This window comes from Thermobia domestica, chromosome 9 (genome assembly GCF_964235325.1).
Source record: "Thermobia domestica chromosome 9, izTheDome1.hap1.1, whole genome shotgun sequence".
NCBI lineage: Eukaryota > Metazoa > Arthropoda > Insecta > Zygentoma > Lepismatidae > Thermobia > Thermobia domestica.
Window position 1 is genome coordinate 270,702,717 of NC_137462.1, and position 24,804 is coordinate 270,727,520.

At 36.2% G+C, this 24,804-nt stretch overlaps 1 protein-coding gene across 1 annotated transcript in view; it reads left to right on the top strand.

The window, feature by feature from the left end:
* Positions 1-24,804, top strand: part of LOC145660697 (ribosomal protein S6 kinase alpha-5-like) — a 172,073-nt gene that overhangs the window by 69,588 nt on the left and 77,681 nt on the right. The gene's annotated exons all lie outside the window — the stretch shown is intronic.

Consider the following 24,804-nt stretch of genomic DNA (forward strand, 5'->3'; position numbering starts at 1 on the left):
GCGATATTTTAATTTCGCAGTGATAAGACCTCTTAAAGCATTGTCACCGTAAACTGACTTTAAGGCTATTAAAGTAGGTATCTAAAAGAGATTTTCCCAATTTGTATAAAAAAAATTGATGTTGGCATGTTGCTTGAATTGCGACAATGCATCAACTGATCACCACATACTCCTCTGTTTAGTACTTGTACCTGTTTGGACCTGTTTGGACCTGTTTGGACCTGTTCGCACTTGTCATGTTCTTAATTAGGCAATCTAAGGGCTGGACTGTACAAGATTCATTGTAATTGCATCACAAACACCAAAACTTCAAGAACATTCCGGAAACTTCTTGAGTTCTCCTCGTATATATTTTTATTAAGGAATTTGAGTGAGGCAAACCAAACTCTTCTCGTGGTGTACTGTACAGTGACACACTGTCGCGTGTTTTCTTTATAATTTTTCGCGTTTGTGGTGGACAGCATCGTCGCCGTGAGTTTTTTTTTTAGGGTTCTTCTGTTTGTTGTCACATTCTTTTCTCATCTATTTTTCTCATAAGTATTTACTTTCATGAATCATCCGTTTCCTTTAGCATACATGCCATAATAGTAGGACGCATTACTACAGATTTCATGCATTTCATTTTCAGAGTTCTTAAGGATGATTTAAAGGGACAAGTTTTGGCGATAGATGTCACTACGGTCTTCCTATATCTCTAATGTTTTTTTTTACCTTTAACGAAAATTGACAATTTCTCTTACAAATTTCAACCTAGAGACTTCATATTTTTAGTGAAGGAACTTCATAACCTATCAAAGGCAACAAACCGTGCCGATTTTTTTTTATTTAGACTTTTCTTCATTGTTGAAACAGTTCTATTGTTAAAAGTTTGGATATCCATTCCAACAATCAAGCCATTTCAACAATAAAGAAATTTCTAAATAAAAAAATCGGCACGGATTGTTGCCTTTGATAGGTTATGAAGTTCCTTCTCTAAAAAATTTGAAGTTTTTAGGTTGAAATTTGTGAGAGAAATTGTGAATTTTCGTGAAAGGTAAAAAATACACTAGAGAGATACGAAGACTGTAGTGACATCTATCGCCAAAACTTGTCCCTTTAAACTAACCTTAAATTGAACAGCCTTCGTATATTTCTAGATGTATTGTTGAATATTGAGTGTGGTACCAAAGCAGCCTTAAAAATTATGCCAAGTTGGGTATGTTTTTAATAGAAAATTAAATTCGTTCCATATATATATATATATATATATATATAATGTATCTAATAAAGTGTTAACGTTTTGTTTTCATCTCACAAATATAGAAGTTGTAGATTATTATTATTATTTTTAAATCGTCCAACATTAATTGTGAAATTATTCATGTAGAAAATTATCCAAAAAATACAAGTAACCCTGATTAATGATATAATAATAGTTTGAATTTTAGTAAACGAAAAATATGCCATACTGTTATATGTCTTCCCTTACTTCCTTGTTAGTTAAATGAAAATAATCCGAAAATTATCTTATTTAATTGAGCGTGGCAATCAAATCAGTATCTTTCTTTCTTTTTCTTTTCTCTTTTTTAATGGAAAGAGCATCGCTTATTTCGGGGATTGACATCTTCACCTCATCGGCTTATTACTATTATTATTATTTATTATTTACGTGAAAGAACGTTATTCTTCGGAATATTTCGTGAGTTCAACAACCCTTGTTGATTAATGTTTTGGAGTCTTATGGTTTGTTTTCAAAACTGAAAATTTAAAGATACGTGGACCTACAGTTCAAAGTAGATTTTAAGACTGTTGTTTATTTATTATTATTATTATTATTATTATTATTATTATTATTATTATTATTATTATTATTATTATTATTCAAAATTGTTAGCCGAATATTTAAGTGCAGTCCATTTCAATTAAGTACGGTTTTGGACTTTTAGAAAAATAAAGAACTTGGAGGCGGTAACCATAATAACGAACATTTTGCACTGGTAACAGCAAATGATTTTATGTCCCAGTTTAAATGTGTAAAATTGATATTTCTTCATAATTTCAGCAGTCAAGAGTAAGTTAACATACATTAATTAGATCTATATTACTTAAAAAAAAAAAAAAAAAAACACACACACACACACATTTGCACGTGAAATATACGTAATGAACAATAAAGAAGAACCTTATTATTGGAAGCTTATCTTCAGGTAAAATAGGAATTATATAAAATAAGTTTGATAACGTATCTACTGGCCATTGTTTCGTATGAGTAGTGTTAATTATAGAATTGTTTTTGTTTCAAATGCAAACTTAACCTGATTATTTCATTTTTGACTCTCAGTATTAAAAGGAAATAACATTATATATATTTTTTAAATATTGATTTCTGACTTGTATGTTTAATGGGGGGCGGAAACGAGATAATGCTGTTAATATTTCTTGAACTTGATGATAAAAAAAATTTTTATCATTTATCACACTTTACAAGTAGAACTCCTCCTTTAATTTTCTCGCCTTTGTGTACTTCTTTTTTTTTTTTACCTTAATCTTTATTTGCACCGTTGTGTATGGCATTAGATTAATTTCACGTTTGATCACTTCCATTACTATTAGTACTATCAGGGCCGGATTTAGAGGGGGTGCACCCCACTTGTAAATATACACTATCTACCAGGTGAAAAGAAGCTAGCAGTGAAAATAGCAATACTTTCGTTAAGGATTGTACAGTGTTTCTTTCAGAAACATTCATCCGCGGGGGCACTGCTGGTACTACCCCATTTATTATTATAATTATTACAGACGTATTATTTTAGTCTTCTCCAGGTAGGTACTCTCAGAGCTCCGGGGGGAGGGGAATGCCCCCCAAAAAACGTGTTTGGAGGAAACACTGGGATTGTGTACGAAACAAATATCAATCATATTTCAAGTGACCGTCATTAAAGAAATTTCTGATCTAAAGCAGCAAGCTAATTATGGAGTGTGTACTGAAAATTATACTGATACAAAATGACCGTGGCTTAGTTGGTAAACCGTTGGCTTTGCATTCAGAAAGTCGTGGGTTCGATTCCCGGAACCAGACACTGAACATTTTTCCAGTGCAATTCCTTATTCACACCACAGATGCCTAAAGGTACTTTTTTTTAAAATCAAATTTAATTCAAATGTACTGGTAGTTATCGACGCATCCGCGCCATAAAATCCTGGATCCTGTCTTTGACTACTATTACTGTGGCTAAGCGGTTAGCGTACGCGCCATTGGCATGTTCGTTTTTCCGGCAGGAGCTATGTGGTTCGGATCCCTCGTTAAGCTGTAAATCCATGTCTTATATAGCCTCGCTACTAAAAGGAACGCTAAACTGTAATCAACTCAACTGAACGACTATTATTGGATAATAATAATTCCATTACTCTGCATGTCACAAGGGTTAAATGGCGCACTTTTAACTGGATGACATGATTAAGCTTCATTGTAACAATTACCTCTTATTTCAGATAATTGTAAGTGATTTCGGAGTATTTGGTCTTCAGTAGTTACTGGGGTTTATCACCAAGGTGGGAAGTCATAATAGTCGAAGTGGAAGGGGGGAAGACAGAAGTGTAGGAAAAAAAAAAAAACTTCCCACTGGAATGTTTTGATATGAAGAGTTCACATATTTGAACAACCATAATTACCAAACTTTGTACGATTTAGGGATACCGTTAACCGCTAAATCACCCATTAATTAGGTCTACATGTGAAATGTTATGTTAATTAATCCTATGTATGAATTATTGTAATTAATATGTAAACTTCTAACAATCGTATCATTTTTTTTTCACTCCCCAGTTGGTCGCTCTCCCGTTATTGGAAGTCTAACGTGTGTTTCAGGTTTGCTGAAGGATTATTTTTATTTTCATAACAGTGATTTCGTTTATTTTTTGCGGGGGAGGGGTTGGAGTTACAGTGACTCAGTGATAGAACTTTTACCCACGGAAGTCTACCCTGTCCAGATCCTCTGCAAAACTTGCTAATTGAACATGGATTTATACACTTCTTAATAAAACTATGATTGATGTATCATGAACATTTGATCTTACACTTCGTCTGCACTCTTTGTTATAAAAACAATCTAGTTCTTTAATTTTTTTTCTAAAAAATATAAGATGGAAGTATTTTACAATTATTTATCGTCTATTCGGGTGCCAAATAATACCCGTTCAATACTAAAGTGCTTTCAAAACTAAGCAAATTGACAGCTCAAAAACACGTGTAGATTTGTTTTGAAGAAGGGAATCTACGTCACATAGTTATTGCGGTCACTCAGTAAGGGTCGAATCATAAACGTCATTTCAGCAAGAGTGGGTGGAGGGTTTCCTTGGCAACAGACCTCAGCATTCCAATGTTGCCGCTAAATAGTAAACACATGTTTTCAGAAGGAAAGAAGCGTCTTTCGTTTCTTTGTACGTGGAAGTGACTTTAAAAAGTCCCCCTCCCCTTCACATGCACAAAATGGGACGACAAACATATCCTTTCATCCATCCAAACAAACCAATATTTATTTTCCTTTGCGTTAAGACTCACAGGACAGTTCCAGCTGATGACTCACCGGGATTCGCACGAATTGGCAACAGCGTACCATGTGCTTCTCCAAACGTCAATTTGTTTCTAGTTTTGAAAACACTATACATACATATAGAGGATTGTAGTAGTGGACTCTCCCAATAAACATTTCTGGATGCGCACCTACCTTTACCCTTGGTGGCTTGGGATTCCAGGGCATGTCAGATCATGCTGGGTGACATCATGTCCTTGGGTTTTTTTTTAAGAGGCTCTCCCGTTTCCTGCTACATTCTCATTCCACCAGTTTTTTTATACACTTTCGTTAATCAGCTATCTTCTTTAGCAACAGAACGTAGAATTAATGATTTCGTTGCAATTCATTTTCCGTTGATTTTAATCATGATCAGACTTCTGAATTTTTTATTAATTTTGTATTTAATTCTTGCATATTTAACTGTTACTTCCGTTTTGTAAATTTGAGACGAAATCTCAAAGTTTCCATTTTCTGAAAATAAGTAAAATAACTTATATACATAGGGCAGGTATGGGAATAACTACTTGCCCGGGGCGAGTGGTTCATCGGTGCGGATGAGTTTATATTTAATATCAACATTATTTATTTCAGAAGTAAGTAAATGATTTCTATTATGGGATGTGGGGTAGTATTTTTTTTTTTATCTTGAGCTAATAAAATCGTGTTGCTTATTTGCATCCCTGATATAAGGTGTATCAAAAAAGACTTTACAACTTAGAAAACTCATATCGATTTATGTATTTAGCTTACAGACATGGTTTTGGTATCATTTTGTAGCAAAATACATCGTTTTTTTTTTTTTTTTTTTTTTTAAACATACCTAAAGAGGTTTAATGTGGTTTCCATTGGTGATGCAGAAGACATCCCATCTGAAGTCTCGCTTGCTTTACAACGTCCCCAGACGTACGGGGACGACTTGCAAATTTGTTGCGTCTTATCGAACATCCAGTTACAATAAATAATAATAAAAATTAAAAAAAAAAAAACTTATGCCATTGATAAATAGTAGGTATACTGGGAGGATCTTTGCCATACTTTGTACGAAAATTACCTTTCACAGTTGTCGCAGACTTGGATTCTTCAAAACCAAAACACACAGCTAGCACGATTGGGTCCAGTAAAGTCAGCCATCTTTGCTGCAGCTGCCCCTAGCGCTTGCGGTGGCATTTTTCTTTACTAGTGTACTACGTGAGTCAAAACTTGATCTACTTTGCTACAAAATGACACCAAAACTATATCTGTAAGCTAAAGTAATAAAATCAATGTGAGTTTTCAAAGTTGTATAGTCCTCTTCAATACACCCTGTATATAATGTGCGTACGTAAATAATAAAGAGAGAAAGAAAGAAAAAATGAAAGAAAGAAAGAAAGAAAAATGAAAAAAAAATAATTTTAACAGGTGTCACTATCTAATCTGAAAATCTGATTTGAGTTTTCTTTTTGGTGTGCTCCATCTAATTGACTTCAATCCTCAGAGAGAGAGAGAGAGAGAGAGAGAGAGAGAGAGAGAGAGAGAGATGGTTTGAATATGCTTTTGTGAAATTATTTTCTTCTGTTAGAAATGACAGCCTTGGTTTCAAGGTGGAATGTCAGCTACAGGCATCCTTGCTATTACTATTTAGTTGTTCACTACGCTTGTAACTTTTTTTTTTCTTTAGATGTTTAATAGGAAATGGCGTGTGAATTCATTGGGTATTTCCGTGATTTTTCCTGTTCGTAGTTAACAATTAGCATGTTAAAACTGAGCTATCTGGTTTGCGTTAAGAAAAAAAAAATAATAATGTGAGAAAGTAAGGTAGTTAAGTTCTTAGTGCAATTTATAGTTTTGAAACAGCATATATGAACACAGATGTCTTTGTACTTTCCAACAAGTATATGTACTCGTATAAAATTGCAATGTAAACTTTTTTTTGACTCAATATGTTGTAAAATATTTTTTGCAAGACCGTGAATTATGGAGTTGTATTATGGCGCTAACAAATTTTTATCGTCGTTCAGTTATTACGAGTACAGTACATTCTTACCATTAAAAAAAATACTAGCATAAGTTCATATTTCTCACTCCCGTGACGTAATACTTTATAATGGGTTTTTGTGTTTGTATATGGGTAGGGGCATAGTGGCTGAGTGGTAGAGCGCTTACGGTACTTCTGGTTTGTGGGGTCCCTGGTTCAATCCCGGCCAAGCAAGTTTGTGGCGGGGGCAACATCGTGTCCGTGGGTTTTTCTCTGGGTACTCTCGTTTCCTTCCACATTCTCATTTCACCTAATTCTTCCATCATCATTCAGTTGCCTTAATCATCCATCTAAAGAGCATAATAAGTGGGACTTTAAGGTTTGTGTAAAGGGACAAATATTGCCGCTAGATGTCACTACAGTCTTCGTATCTCTCATGTATTTTTTTTTTTTTTTTTACCTTTCACGAAAATTCACGATTTTTCTTACAAATTTCAACCTAGAGACTTCAAATTTTTAGAGAAGGAACTTCATAACCTATAGAAGGCAACAATCCGTGCCGATTTTTTTATTTAGAATTTTCTTCATTGTTGAAATGGCTTGATTGTTGGAATGGATATCCAAACCTTTAACAATATAACTGTTTCAACAATGAAGAAAATTCTAAATAAAAAATCAGCACTGATTGTTCCCTTTAATAGATTATGAAGTTCCTTCTCTAAAAATTTCAAGTCTCTAGGTTGAAACTTCTAAGAGAAATCTTGAATTTTCGTGAAAGGTAAAAACTGCATGAGAGATATACAAAGACAGTAGTGACATCTATCGGCAAAGCTTATCCCTTTACACGAACCTTAAACTGAAACGATTGTATATTTGTATGAGTTCGGAATCCTGAGACGAATATTCGGACCCTAGAGAAACGGGAATGTGGAATGACGAAAATTTCTTGAGGAACTGCATAATTTATACCGTTTAGCAAACATTGTTAGTTGTTATCAAATCTAGGAGCCTCAGGTGGACAGGTCATGTAGCGAGAATGGAAAAAAAATAGGAACGCTTACAAAGTTTTAACTAAAAATATAATCGGAAAACGACCATTGGGAAGATCTAGGCGCATATGGGAGGACAATATTAAGATTGATCTCGCAGAAATATGAATACAAAATAGAAACTGGATCCAGTTGGCTAAGAACAGAGTCAATGGAGAGCTTTTTTTGAACGCGGCACTGAACCTCCGAGTTCCATAGGCTATAGAGTTATAGTGCTGCCAAAATGTCTTGAGCCGTGGCAAAAATGCGAACTAACGCTCACATCCTCGACACACCCACGCGTTGAGCCAATAAGGATTCATATGGTGCTAAGCCACAGAGCCTTAGCGAAATGAAGTGGAATTCCTTCAGCCGACAGCAGCGCTCGGAACGGAGGACTAGGTGTCAAGTCAATGTGGTATATCTATAGTATGACTGCGGAACGATTTGCCCAACTTGAGTTTCATATTTGGTCAGGAATCTGAATTCAACGTTCATTTGGATTGGAAGTTATTGGCAGTACGTGTAAGACAGGGTAGTAGAATTTTTCTCGCAACTGGGTAATGAACGTATGTTTGATACGTTATCGCACAATCTTGTTATAATTGTGAGAATTCTATTTTTGGTTGTTGAGAGGATGATTTTGAGTTTACCATCTGTTTTGAACGCTTAGGCTATATAAGATTGGACCTGTTTGTTTAACAGTGACATTCGAAACAGAACTTGAATTTGTGTGTGAAGCAAATATCCCATCAAAATCGAAGCCAGGAGCAGCTGCAGATGGATTGATAAAGCTTGAAATTTAGCGTCCCCTTACAGGACAAAGGTTACATGTGGACCTAGGTAGAATCGAAGCACTGTAATGCGTTCAACTTTTTTAATAGTCTTCATCCGAGAATCCACCTGGGACCAGCGGGGAGGGCTGAATCGATAAAGGGCTTAGAACACATTATTTCCAGCTATTATTATTATATTAATTTCCTAGTGTGATTTTGTTATGCATTACCACTATCCCCACACGTATCAAAATTTTTTCACCTTTTTAGCCATAATATTTTTGATTAAATATCTGCATGAATACAATCTATCAGTACGAATTTCGTTTTATAGGCCTATACATTCGCTTTTAGGCGATGACATAACACATTGAGAAAATTATTTCTGTGTGGCAGCCTAACCATAACGGTATATTTATTTCTGATTCAGAGAAAATATTTTTTCTCCCTCACAGACATCGTGACCAACCTCTGTGAATGTATGCGTGTATCTGTATACTTTTTTTCTTTCTTCGTTTCTTTCACTCACTCCCCACCCTTCTCTGTTCGAGCAGTGCTTGCTCTTGTGTTTATGATCCTATTTTGCTTTCCATCATTACGACCTGCGAATACAATTACCCGCATCGTTCAATATCTGGAGCGGAAAGAATGAATTGTAGCAAAGAACACAGCGTGGAGTCACAATACGACATCCAGCTTCTTCGGTTCTTATAACTGTGTTTACACTTTCCACAAGCTTCCTAGCTTACTGCAATAACTACACTCCATTACTTCTGCTCACTACATAGATGAAACAATAGGAAACGTTTAATTTTATTCCGAAGCTGAAGATATTTGAAAGTTCATTGCCGCAGAAACAACTGTGATCCAGTCTAGTTGTGCTGGAATTATTATTTAACCCTATTTACATTCATATTATTATGTTCTGTATTCGGAGTGTGGTGTCTCAGTGGTAGAGCTCTTAACCTTTGGTGAGTGTGTCCCTGATTTGATCCCATCTCTCATCAAGTGAGCTTTGTGGTGGACAAACACCGTCTTCGTGGGTTTTCTCGAGGCTCTTCCGTTCCCTTCCACTTTCTTCATTTTTGATCATTATAATTAGTACCGTTTCTCTTAGTCACGGAACATAAAACGCTACCGTTAAACTAAAAAAAAAGTTATGTATTTTCTTCCCATATTTCTTTTTCGCAATAGTTTACAACTAAAATTGTATACATATGCGAGGGTGATTCACAAAATAATGTCAATTACTCCGGAATGAGAAGAGATAGGAAGATGAAACAAGTGACATTCTATAATTTAAACATCAATGCATTAATGGTAAACAGTTCAGAATGTTTGCTATACTTTTGGCCAAGTAGTAAGCTTGCAGGCATTACTTTCTGAATCACCCTCGTATTTCACATGCAAGTGACGTATATATCCTGTCGTCTTGGCGTCACGATAGTAGTTCAACGAGCTCTCTGGTGCGAGTGGACCTTGGTTTGATCTCCGACAACGCGATTTTGCAGTGAACAACATCGTGTCTGAGTTTTCTCGTGTTCTACGGTTTCTCCCACTTTTTCATGCCACCATTTACTTCACAATCATTCACCTTTGTTATTTGATCCGTTTATTTTAGACTGAAGGGCATAAACGTGGGACGTAAAACTTGAAATTTTTATGACATTCTGTCTTCATAATCTTAAGCGATGTATTTAACTACACGCAAAGCAATGATGATCTCAATGAAACAGCCTGTATCAAATACAGAAAATACAAGGAAAAAAGTAGAATAAGTTAATGGTTTTGCCTACTGTTGTTCATTTTACAGTTTTCGAATTACGATTTTTGTTTTTCCTGCATTGTACCTGGAATCCTTAAATGCTATTATTTCAGTGCGTTTGTTTTTGAGCTTAAATCATTAAAAAAAAAAAAAAAAAAAAAAAAAACTTTCGTACATTACATATATTCAGGTTTTTTCGCATACTCGAGAGGTTTGAACTAGTTGAGAATAGCAATTTGCACGCGATTCGAGGAACGCAATATTCCGAACTAGCGAAATACCTGGAAAAGAAACTTGTTGGAATTCTTGTTCAGTGTTGCCTCCGCAAATTGGAGACTTTTTCGCTGGAAGCTAAAATTAACAGTTACAAAGAGGAAATACGCTAGATCATTTACATTCTGAACCGACTGGCAACCCTGACGGGGCGTGTGAATATCCGCTGGTATTCACTGTTTTTCATGATAGAAATCTTGGACAAGAGAGACACACAGTGGAGATTCGCGGAACTTCCTCGTTTGATGCCAGTTTTCGTGTTCTGATAACTTTTGATCTTCCTTCTTGGGAACGATTAACCGGAGCATTTTCCATGAAAGCGTTCCGCTGTATCGTACATTACATGCTATTCTTCCCCTACCGCTCGCAAACACATTCACAGCTGAACGTTATATTATATTCGCAATTATGTTACGCCGTTAAAGCTCTTTTGCTGTTTTTTTTTTCTTTCGCAAGTATTCCTAATGAATACCTGAAGAGTGAACGTGTATTCATGGTTGAAAACTCACGAAATTTTTTTTAAAAGTTGTTTTCAGAACTACAAAGAGAAGGAACATAAGTAGTTGAAAATAGGATTTTTGACTTCGTCTTCTCGTTTATATCGAATTGAATTCCACGAAAGCTGAAATTTCGAAGAAAAGCACAGTCGAGAAGTATGCCCTTGTTGTAGCGAAATAATGGTTCGAGATTCTGTCGTGATTCTGAAATGTTTTGAAAGACAGAGAAAATGTAACCTTCAGAAGTGCACACCAACTGTATGTCCACGTTTTTTAAAAGGAGGTTTCGAAAATTACAATACTATACATATATAATATTACTCGTAAAAATAAAATGTTTAAATCTTAGGTCCCACGTTATGCTGGCTAGGGGGGGGGGGGCGGTGGCTCAGTGGTAAAGCGTTCACCTCCGGTGCTTGGGGTCCCTGGTTCGATCCCAGCTCGCGTCGTGTGGACTTTGTGCTGGACAAACACCGTGCTCGTGGGTTTTCTCGGGGTTCTCCCGTTTCCTCCCACTTTCTTCATTCCACCATTTCACTCATTTCTCATAATCACCGTCTCCTTTAGCCTAACCGGCATAACCGTGGGACGTTAAACTTAAAGATCTCATTTTATGTCGGCTAAAGGAGACGACGATGATGAGAAATGAATTAAGAAAGTGGGAGGAAACGGGAGAACCCCGATAAAATCCACGCACACGGTGTTTGTCCAGCACAAAAGATCAGTTGGCGCGAGCTGGAATCGAACCAAGGACCCCATAGATGCCGAAAACCCAGAAATCTAAATCCTAAAAATGCTTTTAAGCTCAATGTACAGTTTTGAATACATTTTAATCGTTATTAATTTATTGCGTCTAATTTTCTGTTCAAATCAGTACAGTGATATTTATATATAGTATTCATTTGTCACTGTTTGTCAGCTTGAGATGTATCGATTGCTTGTTTTATTAGCAAATGGTAGACCTTTGAGAAAAAAAAAACAAAGAAAAAAATCCAATCCAAGGAATGGGGTTAAGGTCTTGTTGTCATCTCCAAGGCGCTTGACGAATCGATTGCCCTTCGGGAAACCGGTCGATTCAGTTGTTATATGAAGCAGCCATTTATTCAGATGGTATAGAAAACGGCTTTTGTTTGCAAGTGCAGAACCACGAATGCAAATATCACCTCCATTAGGTATGCGCTGAGTATTCGAAAACGAAAGTCGGTCAGCGATTTTTTTTTTTTTTAAGTAGATACACGAAGAGATAACACGATTGTAAGGTAACTTAAAAGAATAACAGTTTTTATCTTATGAAATATAAATAAATTTTTGCAGGAAAATATAATTGTAAAAGAAAAACGAGTTTTAAATGTGAACAAGTTTCTTCTTTCAATATTTCGAAAAGTTTTAAATTAGTTTTTTTCTTTTGTGATATTGTGCATTTTCTTTCTCGTTTTTTGGGCCGCAGTGTTTCATTGATAGAGCGTTCATCTCTCGTATATAGGGTCCTTCGTTCGATCCCAGTTCGCACCATGTAAGCTTAGTGGTGCAGAAAGAAACACCGTGTGTAGAGGTTTTCTCGGGGTTCTCCCGTTTCCTCCCACTTTCTTCATTCCACCATTGCATTCATTTAATCTTCATCGTCTCTTTAGCCTAACCGGCCTAACCGTGGGACGTAAATCTTAAAAAAGATTTCATTTTTTTCTTTTGGATTTATTGTATAATTCTCCTGTTTATAGTAAAACATGGTTGTTACTTAATTAATAAATAATGAATCATGTAATTTATTTTTGATATAGTTACCTATACTTTAAATTTAGGATAGCTCAAATCTGGGGATTTACGCGTGTATACGCGTCATAGGAGTATGGAAAAAAATAAGTTGGATATCAGTGACATAGACAACCCAACCAGCGCCACTGTCGTCCAGGTTGCATACAATACACATAATTCGATTTCTACTCTTTTATTTTTCCCGTAGGAAGATCAGGAACTTAATGCTAATCTATCTAAATGAAAACAAAAGAGACTACATTTTTGACTTAACTCTTGAAGCACCAGACCGATCTCGACATAGATGAGGTTCGGGCCTGAGATTATTTTTATGATGGAATGGGATGATTTTCCGTCGTGGATATATATATATCGGTACAACTTAGAGAATGGGGATATATATGATTGAAAATGACCGATATTAGTGTCGAACCCATAGTTTTCTGGGTCGCTGAAACGAATAGTGACACTTCCATTGCCGTTTGAATCCAAATTCAGTCTCCTAGTACTCGTATGGGGGGATAGTGAAATGTAAAAATTATTGAAAATGACCGATATTAGTGTAGAATTCATACTTTTTGGCTCCTTAAGTTTATTTGTAACTGTTGTGGTGTATTTTATGTCCAAAATGAAACACATTCTCCCCCTGTGAAGAACGGGCATTCTGCAAGTATTTCTGTATAAGGATACATATTATGAAAATATTGAAATTTTCGTGTTTAATTAGTGCTGTTTTCAAACATTGTACGACATTTGAAGTAATATTTCAGAATTACGGTAGAGTTTACAGACAGATAGATCTAGTTGCTTTTTTTTTTTTAAAAAAAAAACTCCAGTTATATCTTTGCACAACAACGAGGTTATCAAGGAAGGGAGCAACCATTTTAAAAATTTCAATCTGGGATATTGTTCAAGTTTGTGTGTACGGAATATTGCAGTCTGAAGAACTTTCGAACATGTGTCCACGTAAACAGAAAACTAATTTATGTGTCATGGGGCTATATTGCAGATCTCGAATTTCGAAATTCACCGTTTTATTTTAATGAAATGGTGAATGTACCTACCTGGCAAAAGCTGATTCATGCTTGAGTACCTCATCTCGTAAGATAAGCGAAGTCAAGGATTGTCCAGTTTGGTCAGAGGAAAGATGGATGACTATAGCGTCGTGAGGTCAATCGAGGAGCTAATTGAAAGAAAAATAGCAAACTCCGAACTAGAAAGCCAGCATTAACGGCGAGGAGAGCCGATATACTGACCACACATCATTTCAAGGGCATGAGTGCTACAAGCCGGTTGGTAGATCCTGGCCCCGGCGATGCAGCATTAGGATTGAGTTTATTTTGAGTTTAATGTCCCATTTAGCAGCAATGCTATATGAGACGTTGAGCTAATGATTAACGTAGAATCCAAAGCACATGATCTCCCGCCGGGAATCGAACCCAGGTCTCCCACCCCAAAGGCGCGTACGCTAACCGCTTAGCCACGAAGAGCTAGCTCACTGTAGCGCTGGAGTTTATTTTTTGATTTATTTAGGTAAATAAATGTACCCGTTTTCTGTTTTGAAATACGGCTGATACATAGTACATTTGTGTAACTAATCCAGGGAAGTTGATTAGTGTTGAGTTGTCTGTTGATTATTTTGATAAAGATATGAGGGACAGTGGAGAAAAGAAGAGGGTAATAAAAGTGAGTGTGACACATATTACGTAAGATTGGATGTTTACTTTAGTCTCAAAACCTTCAGCTTTATTTTTTTCTTTTTCTCTCCATGCTGGCAATTCCGCGTTCTTCCATTAAAACTAGGTCACTGGGCTCTTTAATAGATCTTCCTCCCCGCCATCGACTACCAGCACTTTTTCCATCCTGGCTACTTGTGTTAAAACAATAAAATATATATAAATAATGCTTTAGTCGAGAGGAACTGCACCTTTGTAGCCTTCGAGTTAAAAAAGAAAGATAACTTCTCGTGTCATGTGGGTGATTTTGCCATCAGAGTTGTAAAAGAGGAAGAAAGAGAGGGGAGATTCTTGTGTTCACCTTCGCGAGATGATTTTCATTCGTCGTCAGACAGTCTGTGTTGCTGCAGATACTTTCAAAGTAAGAGCAAAATGGCTTGACTTGTCCTGTCACTGCTGCTGAGAGAGAGGAGAGCCTTTTTTTTTTTTTTTCTAAACACAACTATCGAATGTAGGTCACGCTTGTTAGTAACAGGTCGCGAAAAGTACATTTTTGAGCCGTTTGGCGGAGCTAGCATACAGGTGTTAACACGTTGCAGACAAGTTGAGCACTACTACTACTCTATCTCGTGCAATTGTGTAGGCGGTGCAAAATATTGCCGTTTTAGAGATAATTGTTCAATTATGGTGTCTTATTGCGAAAGTAATCGAAGCTAATTGATAGGGAATAACTCACAATGAGAAATTGAAAGAGGGAACCATTTTGTTCAGAGCTTGTACTACTTTCATACTTAACAATATTTTCGTTTTGTAATACAACCAAAAAAATAAACAAAAAGTTTTTAATTTTAATTTAATTAAACACTGATTTTAATACTTGTATTAATGAAATTAAGGTAAATTATTATTGATAATTTACTGAAAGAATATTGATTACTAATTTTATTCTTATCCGTAATAAATTTTGCTCTTATTTAATAAATTACCTTAATTTAATTTAATAAATTACCCTAATTTAATAAATTACCTTAATAAATTACCCTAATTTAATAAATTACCTTAATAAATTACCCTAATTTAATATATTACCTTAATAAATTACCCTAATTTAATATATTACCTTAGTAAATTACTTTAATTTAATAAATTTTGCTCTTATTTAATTAATTTTATTTTACCTTAATTTAATAAATTACCTTAATCAATTTTGCTCTTATTTAAGACATCAGAAAGTTGATGGACAAGCTTTATGATTGTCTCTTCGCTAAGTTCAAATCCACTTTAAAAAAAAAATAGTGGTCAGCACAGTGGTTCAGTGGTAGATTGCTTCTCGTGCGTGGGACCGTGGTTCGATTCCGGGTCAAGTAAGTTTGTGGTGTACAACATCGTATACATAGGGTTTTCTCAAGTACTCCCGTTTTCTCCCCCTTTCTCATTCCACCAATTCTTCCATAATCAATCATTAACTTACCGTACTCATCGTCTTCCTTACCCTAAAGGAGGATATTTTATTTCTTTTTTTTTTTTTAAATTAGTGAATGTCAATGAAGAATATGAAAGATCAAGAAAGTAAGCCAGAGACAGTACCAACAAAATGTTGTTAAATAAACTAATAACCATAGTGTCGTTTTGCATACAAATTGTATAAACCACTGACGACGCTGGAATGGGCGGGCACCCCTCAACCTCCCGCCAGTTGTGTGGTATTGTAAAATAAGAAAAGTATCATAAAACTATCATATTCGGTATACAAAAAGGAAATAGCTACCCCCTCAAATTTTTCTCTTCCCCTTCCACTTTCCTCCCCCCGCGAATAAATCTACAATGTTATCCACCTAAAATTACATAGTTTTGGGTCAAATCAAGCCCATTTGGACAAAAAAAAAAAAAAAACTGTCACCAAACAAGCACGTCCGTTAGGTCGACGTCTGAAAAAACCTCAGTGCTGAGAGGCCAATCAATTCCAAACGAACAAATACTCGTAAATACTGTTTCATGAGGTCGATGTTGCATACGGATGTAAACCCTGTCACAGCGTTTTAGACATTAGGAAAAAAAAAAAAAAACTTGCCGTCTCTTTCGACTGTTGGGAAATACAGTGTGTTTCATTTAAAAACGATACTCCCCACTTCCATACCCGCACACAAGATATCTGCAGATCTTTGAGTGGTTCTATGCATAATGAACAGAAAATAAAAATGATTATGCAGTCCTTCAACAAGATGATGCATTTGGGGGGCGCGGTGGCTCACTGGTAGAGCGTTCACCTCTGGTGCTTGGGGTCCTGGGTTCAAACCCTGCTCCCGCCAAGTGAACTTTGTGGTGGACAAACACCGTGCTCGTGGGTTTTCTCGGGGTTCTCCCGTTTCCTCCTACTTTCTTCATTCCACCATTTCACTCATCTCTCATCATCACCGTCTCCTTTAGCCTAACTGGCATAACCGTGGGACATAAAACTTAATGATGATGCATCACACATACGTCCAACTAGACTATAGCCCGTATCAGTGAGGTGTTTCCCGAAAACAGGCTTGTAAGCAAAAACGTATGCTTTCGTGATCGGCAGACTTATCATCTTGTGATTTTTTTTTTTTTTTTTTTTTAATGGGGAGCTCTAAAAGGCCAAATATACGCTAATGACCCTCAGATGATAGACCAACTGAAAAAGAGCATTACGAACGAGATAAATATCATATTTCCTAAAGAAATACGTGTTTATCCAAACATGCCATTACAAGTTTAACGATAGCTGGGCGTTGTTGGATGGCTCTTCCAGCGTTTGTCATAAACCGAGAAGTTTTACATTGGAAGTTTACATAAGATGTAATAATATAATAGTGACGAATACTTAACTTCGTGATATTTACATATGAAGTACTGCCCAATGTATTTTGTGTAAAAGGCACATAGACAGAGACTCGTACCGGTTATATGTGGGGCACCCTATATAAATAAAATGTAAACCTTTATTATCAATAGAAGCAAAGATACAGCGTAGAAGAAATGTTTATGACTAGGTTGTTTTTTTTTTTTAAAAAAAAAAAAAGTGGAAAAGAAAAACATAAAATTTAACATAAATTAATTGTCATTAGTCGATCGTGAAAACTAGTAGGAAAGATCGTGCTAAAAGAACTTACATTTACAATCATAACCAATTTCACGATTAACAACATTTTATCGGACATTTTCCCGAAAATTATAGTAACGACTATATTTTAACGTGAGATGAAGGAGAGCGAACGTTTGTTAAGATAGGATGAACAACACAAGAGTATGATGAGAAAAAAAAAAAAAAAAAACCTTTTTTGCGATTGAGCAAGCTTCGAGAACACTTCGTCCTCGGTGTGTGCACTCAAGGCCAAAACGCTGTGCTGTGCTGACTGTGGCACGTGATTCATTAAAAAGGTTGCTGGCTGTGGAGGCCAACTCTTAGAACAAATCAACACAGCACAATTTTTCCGAACTGTTTAACTATTTGCAAAAGGGATATAAGTGTTGAAAAAAAAAAATCTACATTAAACAAAATAGCACTATTGTTCAGTGTTCGAAGTGGTAAAAAAGCAGAGGCGGTATGTTTTATTATGATTTTGATTCAACATACCGGCTATTTAAATATTGTCTTGATCATTGAAAAACCAGAGACGGTATGTCCTTATTACTTAAAAACCAGAGGCGGTATGGCATACCACCGCATACCGTTTCACTTCGAGCACTGCTATTGTTTGTAGTAAGTTATTTTAATGTCGACACTGAGAACTACAGGAAATACAGAATTTTATTGTGTTTTTTTAAAAATGAATATTTATTTGTTTTATGACGTTGATTTTTAACGAAACTATGAAAATTACTGAATTCTCTCTGCCTGTGTAAGGTGTGTGTGTGTGTTATTTTGCGAATTTTTCCATTGTGATCCCTCCATTCGATAATCAAAAACTACCTGAAAGAATTGATGGAATTTTTCGCGTCATTCTTACTGTTCCCGAGATATTGGGCAAAAAAGTTCCGATTTCGGGAGATTTAAGGACCCATATCTCGGGAACCGTAAGTCATAGAGAGATCTTATAGGTGTTGATCAATACCTGAGAGGATGGTGAACATTTTGATACTACATAGTAAGCGGTGGCCGCTGGCCACGTGGCCATCGTTCTCGAGATATTGGCCAAAGAAGTTCGGATTTCGGAAGACGTAAAGATCCGTATCTCGGGAATCATAAGTCATAGAAGGATGATGTTTTGCTAATTTTTTCAGTTTGAGCCCTCCATTTTAAGCATGTGTCTTCGTATAATAACATATCATAGAACGTTTTAACAGAACTTTTAAACAAAACATGTGGTGGAAAATTTAGTACTCAAGGAAATTATAAATGGATAGATATATTACAAGAATTGTTTAATGAGTATAATAATAAAGTACATAGAACAATTGGTATAAAGCCTGTAGAAGTTAATAAGAAACAATAATTTTTAAGTTCGTTCTGGCAAGGGTCTTCGAGCATTCTCAAACTGATTAGCGGTGTAATACTAGTTTTGAATAGAAGCAGTATGTATTCACCATTTATTCCTAGTTTCCATAGCGCAATATGCGTGGGTTTGTGGCTCAGTCTTTAGTTTAGGTCCTGAGGAAGGGAAACATCGTTGTGAAGAAGGATGTTTTTTTCCCTCTGTTGTACTGGATTTAAGTTACGATGTAGCTTACGAGCTCAGTTTTAAGCATTTAACCGACCTCATTCTCAATGTTTGAGAGTTACTTTCTTTGAGATTGGTAAATAGTTTAGCTTTTCTTTTTCTTCTTTTTAATTATCCATTCCACGATTATCCCCTTTAGACAAATGGAAAGAAATAGTTAATGAAAGTAATGATTGAGATAATTGGCGGAACAAAAATGTGGAAGGAAAACGGGAGAATCCTAGAAAATCGAGCATAAACGCTCAATAGTCTGGAATCGAACCAGGGACCCTTTTGCACCAGAGGTAAGCGCTCTGCTACAGAGCCACTGCGCCTCCTCGACTATTTAATCGTAAAAACCAGAGGTAGACGTGAGTTGAACTAAATACTTTACGAGTATTTCAGTTTTAAATTAGAGATCTCTTTCTTGACCATCATCAAAATACTTTGAAATAAAACTAATGTTTATCTTCTTGAAAAGCAAAATTATATATTACAAAGAATGATTTTAAAGCTTTGTTTTTATATTTTTATTTTGCAAAATAACTAAACCGTTTAAATAATTTTCGTAATGCTAACAAAAGACACTGTATGGCAATGTTCTTTTAATTTTTTTTTCTTGTAACGTTTGGAGTATTTCTCTAGGGAATGGTAAAGTGAAAGTTAAAAGCAGTTAATGTAGTTGAACTTTCACTTTTCCTAAAACTTTCCCTTTGTTAGGAGTTCAAGAGTTGCTGGTTGTTATATGTGTGTGTGTGTATGCAATAAATTCTTGATTGTGTTTTGATATCTGTTGCCCGTATCTGTAGATTTATGTATTTTCATATTATTTTAATTTAAACGTCCAAGTCATTTATTTGTATTAGAATACATGGAAGAAAAAAGGAAAGAGTATTTTGGCGTGTATAATGGAAGAAAGAATACGTCTTTTGTCTCTGTCTTGAATGATTCTTTGTGTATGCTAAACTCATGATATATTTTTTGTATTAGCCATTGTTTTCATCGTGTATGAAATTAGGTTAAAACTGTGGGAACAACTATTGTAGAGTAAAACCTAAGTACGTAGCCTATGTGCTACAAAAATGGACTTAGCCGTAAGATAAATAACGGTTATTTACTGTAATGATCAAGCACGTGCAGAGAAATTTATTTCGGGAGGGTTCCAAACTTTTTGGAGGGGTCTAAGTACAATATGAGGATAAATTATATTAAAATTCGTAAAATCACTCCTAAAATTATAGTAAATTTACACAAAAATCGGACTTTTCAGGAGCAGGTTCCGGATCGCCAGGTTCCACCCCTTTCGTACGTCCCTGGTATTGATATAAGCAACCAATGAAGAAAATAAGTAGACAGGGTTCGTTTTTAGCTTTCGAAACTATGACTTTCTGCGCGTAGGTATGGACCTTTCTCATTCCTTTCTTCCCACCCATTCAAGGGTAGTGTGATCGCCGAGGAACGTTTTCTCTCATACGTGACGGGTTGACATGGTAGCTGCCTAAACCCCGGAAATCTAATTCCTAACCCTAATCTGAGTCCAAGCGAGCGCGTGCCCCAGTGAAACTAGTAAGCCGCAAGCCTCAATGAAGCTAGTAAGCGCTAGCCCCGATAGAGCTAGTAAGCGCGAGCCGCAAGGAGGCTAGTAAATGCGAACATCAATCAGCTAGTATGCGCGAACCCCAGTGAGTCTAATAAGCGCGACCACCAATCAGGCTAGGAAGCACGAGCCCCAATTAGTTTAATGAGCGCGAGCCCTGATTAGGTTAGTAAGTGCGAACCCCAAACAGGCTACTAAGCGCTAGCCCCAATGAGAGTAGTAAAAGCGTGCTCTGATGAGGCTAGTAAGCGCCAACCCCAATTAGGCTACTAAGCACGAGCCGTAATGAGGCTAGTAAGCGCGAACCCCAATCAGGTCAATAAGCGCGAGTCCCAGTGAGTCTAACGAGACAAGTCCCGATGAAGCTAGTAATCCTGAGCTCCAAATAGGCTAGTAAGCGCTAGCCCCAATGAGACTAGTAAACGCGTGCTCTGATGAGGCTAGTAAGCGCCAACCCCAATGAGATTGGTAAGCATAAGCTCCAATAAGACTAGTAAGTGCGAGCTCTGATGAAGCTAGTAAGCGCGTACCCCAATTAGGCTACTAAGCGCAAGCCGTAATATGCTAGTAAGCGCGAACCCCAATCAGACCAGTAAGCGCGAGCCCCAGTGAGTCGAATCATCGTGAGCCCCAATGAGATTAGTAATTACAAGTCCCGAGCTCCAAATAGGCTAGTAAACCCGAGCCCCAATGAGTCTAGTGAACGCGACTCCTTATGAGGCTAGTCAGCGCGAGTACAAGTGGGTGTGAGCTCAAAGTCCTTAGTGAGCACGAAACTCGTTGGCGGTAGCGAGCTCGGACTCAAGCAAGCGCGAACCTGAAACCGCGCTAGCGTTACTGAGCTCCGGTTGCAAGATTCACATTTCTGTTATTGACTAGTATCAGCAAAATCTGTAATATGTATGCGATAAATACTTTTCATTATGTTTTATTTATTTTTCGTTTTCTTTCATTTTTTATTTCTTTGTTTCGTTCATTTCTTCTTCTATTTATTTTTCTGTTTATTTATTTATTTGCGTCTGTAATATTGTCCCTGTATTGAAATAGAAAATAGTGAAAAATAGATTACTATGGTTCTGATATTTATCGTAATTTTACAGCGTGAAACGAAATACACTTCTTTTTAACAAAATGAATGACACGGAGAAGTAAAGTTTTACCTGGATCTTCGAAAATATGAGTGAGTTCCATCCAGATAATGAATCCCCATTGGTGCACATTTAAAAATATAATTTCTCACGTCAGAACCTGACCGTTAAGCAAAAGACATTAGAATTACTTGCAGACAAGGGAAAAGGAAGATAGGGAATGTAAATTTCCTACTGTTTTTGTGGGTTTTCCCTGATACTTGATTTAGAATACCTCTTCTCAGTAAAATACATTTTTCTGTTCTAGTCGTACTAATTGACGTGTTTCAACGATAACGGTGCACTGTAAACGTTTATATATATATATATATATATATATATATATATATATATATATATATATATATATATATATATATATATATATATATATATATATCTGTACCAGGCTTGTCTTTCTGTCATAGTTGTTGCAGCTTTAATGCTGTATTTCCAATGAAAGGGCAGAAACAAGGAAGATGATTTACATTAATGGTTCGGTCGGAGGTAGACTTTGGATTTTTTTTCTGCTTTTAGAATTACGAAATCAAAGACTCAGTGCAACAGCCAAGAGTGAAAGTTGGAAGCTTTGGAAATGGAAAAAAAGAGAGAGAGAGAGAGAAAATTACCACGGATTGGAGGGAATAATAAATTTTAAAATGTCGGAGCAGTTCCATCATGATTATCACCTTCAGATTTTATTTCTTTTTTTGTTGCGCAAGGGATGTGGGTTAGAGGAAAGTGACAGGAGGCATAGCTTTGATAAGTGAAAATAAGAGTTCTAAAACCAGGGCCGGCGCTACCATATGTGTAACATGTGCATTTTCATGGGGCGGTAGCTTTCGAGGGGCGGCAAAATCTGTCATATCGTATTTTAACGCAGTTTTTTCTTCGAAAAATTGCCTCCAAAATTCAGCTGCGTCTTGTACTAGAAATTAATATAAAAATGTCCAGTGTTTGATCTAAAATTCCCGCCAGTCTTAAAAATGGCCATGTATTCGATGCCGCGGGAAATCTATCTATATCTGGCAACATTGGATACAACTGGCAGCAGTAGTGCACCGATGCGACGAATATGAGTTACGGGGATTCACAACAGGGGCGTCATTTCACCCTTCGCTTGATGGGGGCAAGAGCACCATCGACATAAGACTTTAACGTTTTGTACTACTATATTAGTAGACAATCGATTAAAGTATATGCATTCCTCAAACTCTTGGGGGGGGGGCAATTGCCCTCTCCTGCCCTCCCTAAATGACGCCCCTGATTCACAAGCTTGCTAACATTGTCTCCCTCTCGCCCCGCCATCAGAAAATTGCTAAAAAATTGGTTAATTTGCCCCCCAAAATTGCGTAAAAACTAAGGTGCGTCTTTATAGTTCGTAAAATACGGTAACTATATTATTTAAAATAAATATTTCGTGTTAAAAACAGATTTCATGATGGTAGTAGTTAAATTTGCTTAGCTCACTTTCTATTTGAACACTAGATTCATAAATCATGTTTAGGTCGCATTCGTTTAAGGGTACGTGGATAGTGCTAAAGCAAATGATCAAACAAATTCCAGCGTAAGTTGCTTGATTGTTGCAAGTGCAATAACTCAATTCTCGAACAGTGGCGAGCACTTGTTCCGTTCAGTTAGTTATCACAGTTTTGATATGAAAACTAGTCTTGTCTTTGTTACGAGTAAGTTCCTTACCATTGAAGGCGGAAACAAGTCTTTGAAAAATTTTTAACAAATGTAGAAGGAAAATCAAGAAATAAAAATAAGAGCTAATTGTGCTATATTGAAATTGAAGCTCAATATTGAATTATATAAAAAGAATTATCATATTCCCTGTGCAGATGTGTTTGCTTAATCTGTCTTGTATATTATAATTTAAAGAAAAAAGCAGACACAACGAGATTGCATTTGTAGTGTTTATGCCTTTCGGAGTGCGAGTGCGTTTTCCCTCCCCTTCGTTCTTCATGATGGAATAGCATACTTAAAATTGTGGCTTTTAAGATTTGTTCTTTCTGGAGAAAGGGGGCGGTAAATGATACAATTGCACGGGGCGACAAATTGACTAGGGCCGGCCCTGTCTAAAACCTATAAACACACACACAAAAGAAAATTGATTATGTTGAACTTATGGAAAAAGGTAAATTAATCTTTAATTTGGGGTTTTTGCGAGAGAGATAATTTAAACACATACATCCGGTGAATTCTCCATTGCAATGTAAGTTATTTAAGATTTGTGAAGACAGTACAGTACAATGTGAAGCTTTCGTCGTTCGAAACTGAGGTATTGAAAGAAAGAAAGCTGAAGAGAACTCCCAATACTGATAAGTTTCCTTTGTGTGTAGGGGCATTGGATAGTTAGCGTTAAAAAGACAAAATATCTATTTTGTGAAAGGATTTTGCTTATTTGTAGAGTCTATCTCTATACTATAGCTTGTTCTGTTATATATAGGCTTGCTAAAACTGGTACAACGGGGTATGTAAAGAATTAACACACTTACATGTTCGTAAATTTGTGCAGTGTATTCGAAAATTTTGTACAGTATTCGATAGAAATTTCTATAAAGTGTGGAGCCTTACATGTCCTTTTCCATTGTTTTAAGCTTTTCATGATTTAGAAAAAGAGGCATGAGGCTTTTTTGGAGCTACCTGAATCCAACTAAGAAAACCAGAAGTAATTACGATGGAGCGCGCAATGTGCCGACCGTACATTTCACAACATAATGTAGTCGGCTTATCGGCTTAATCCTTTTGGGGCTTCGTACTAGGGAGAACTTGGTTGCCTGTATATGATTTTACATATATAATTTCATTTTCTAGACAAGAAAATCGTGTACATTGCCTCCCACAACATGGTGAGGTGAAACAAATCTGCACGTAGCTATTCCAGCTCCGTGATACTGCTATAATTTTAGAATTCCATGTGTTTCTTGAGGTTCAACCCATAAAATACCCTAGAATAGCCACTTCGATGACAACTATCGTGAAGAAAAGAAGTTATTGTAAGATTTTTAAAAAAGTCAAACTATAACAAATTATTGATTTTTTTCTGTCGCAGCATCGTCGTTAAGTTAGATACAATCATAACATGAAAAATAAATTTGATATTTTTTAAAAATATATTTTATAGGAAAAAGTGCTG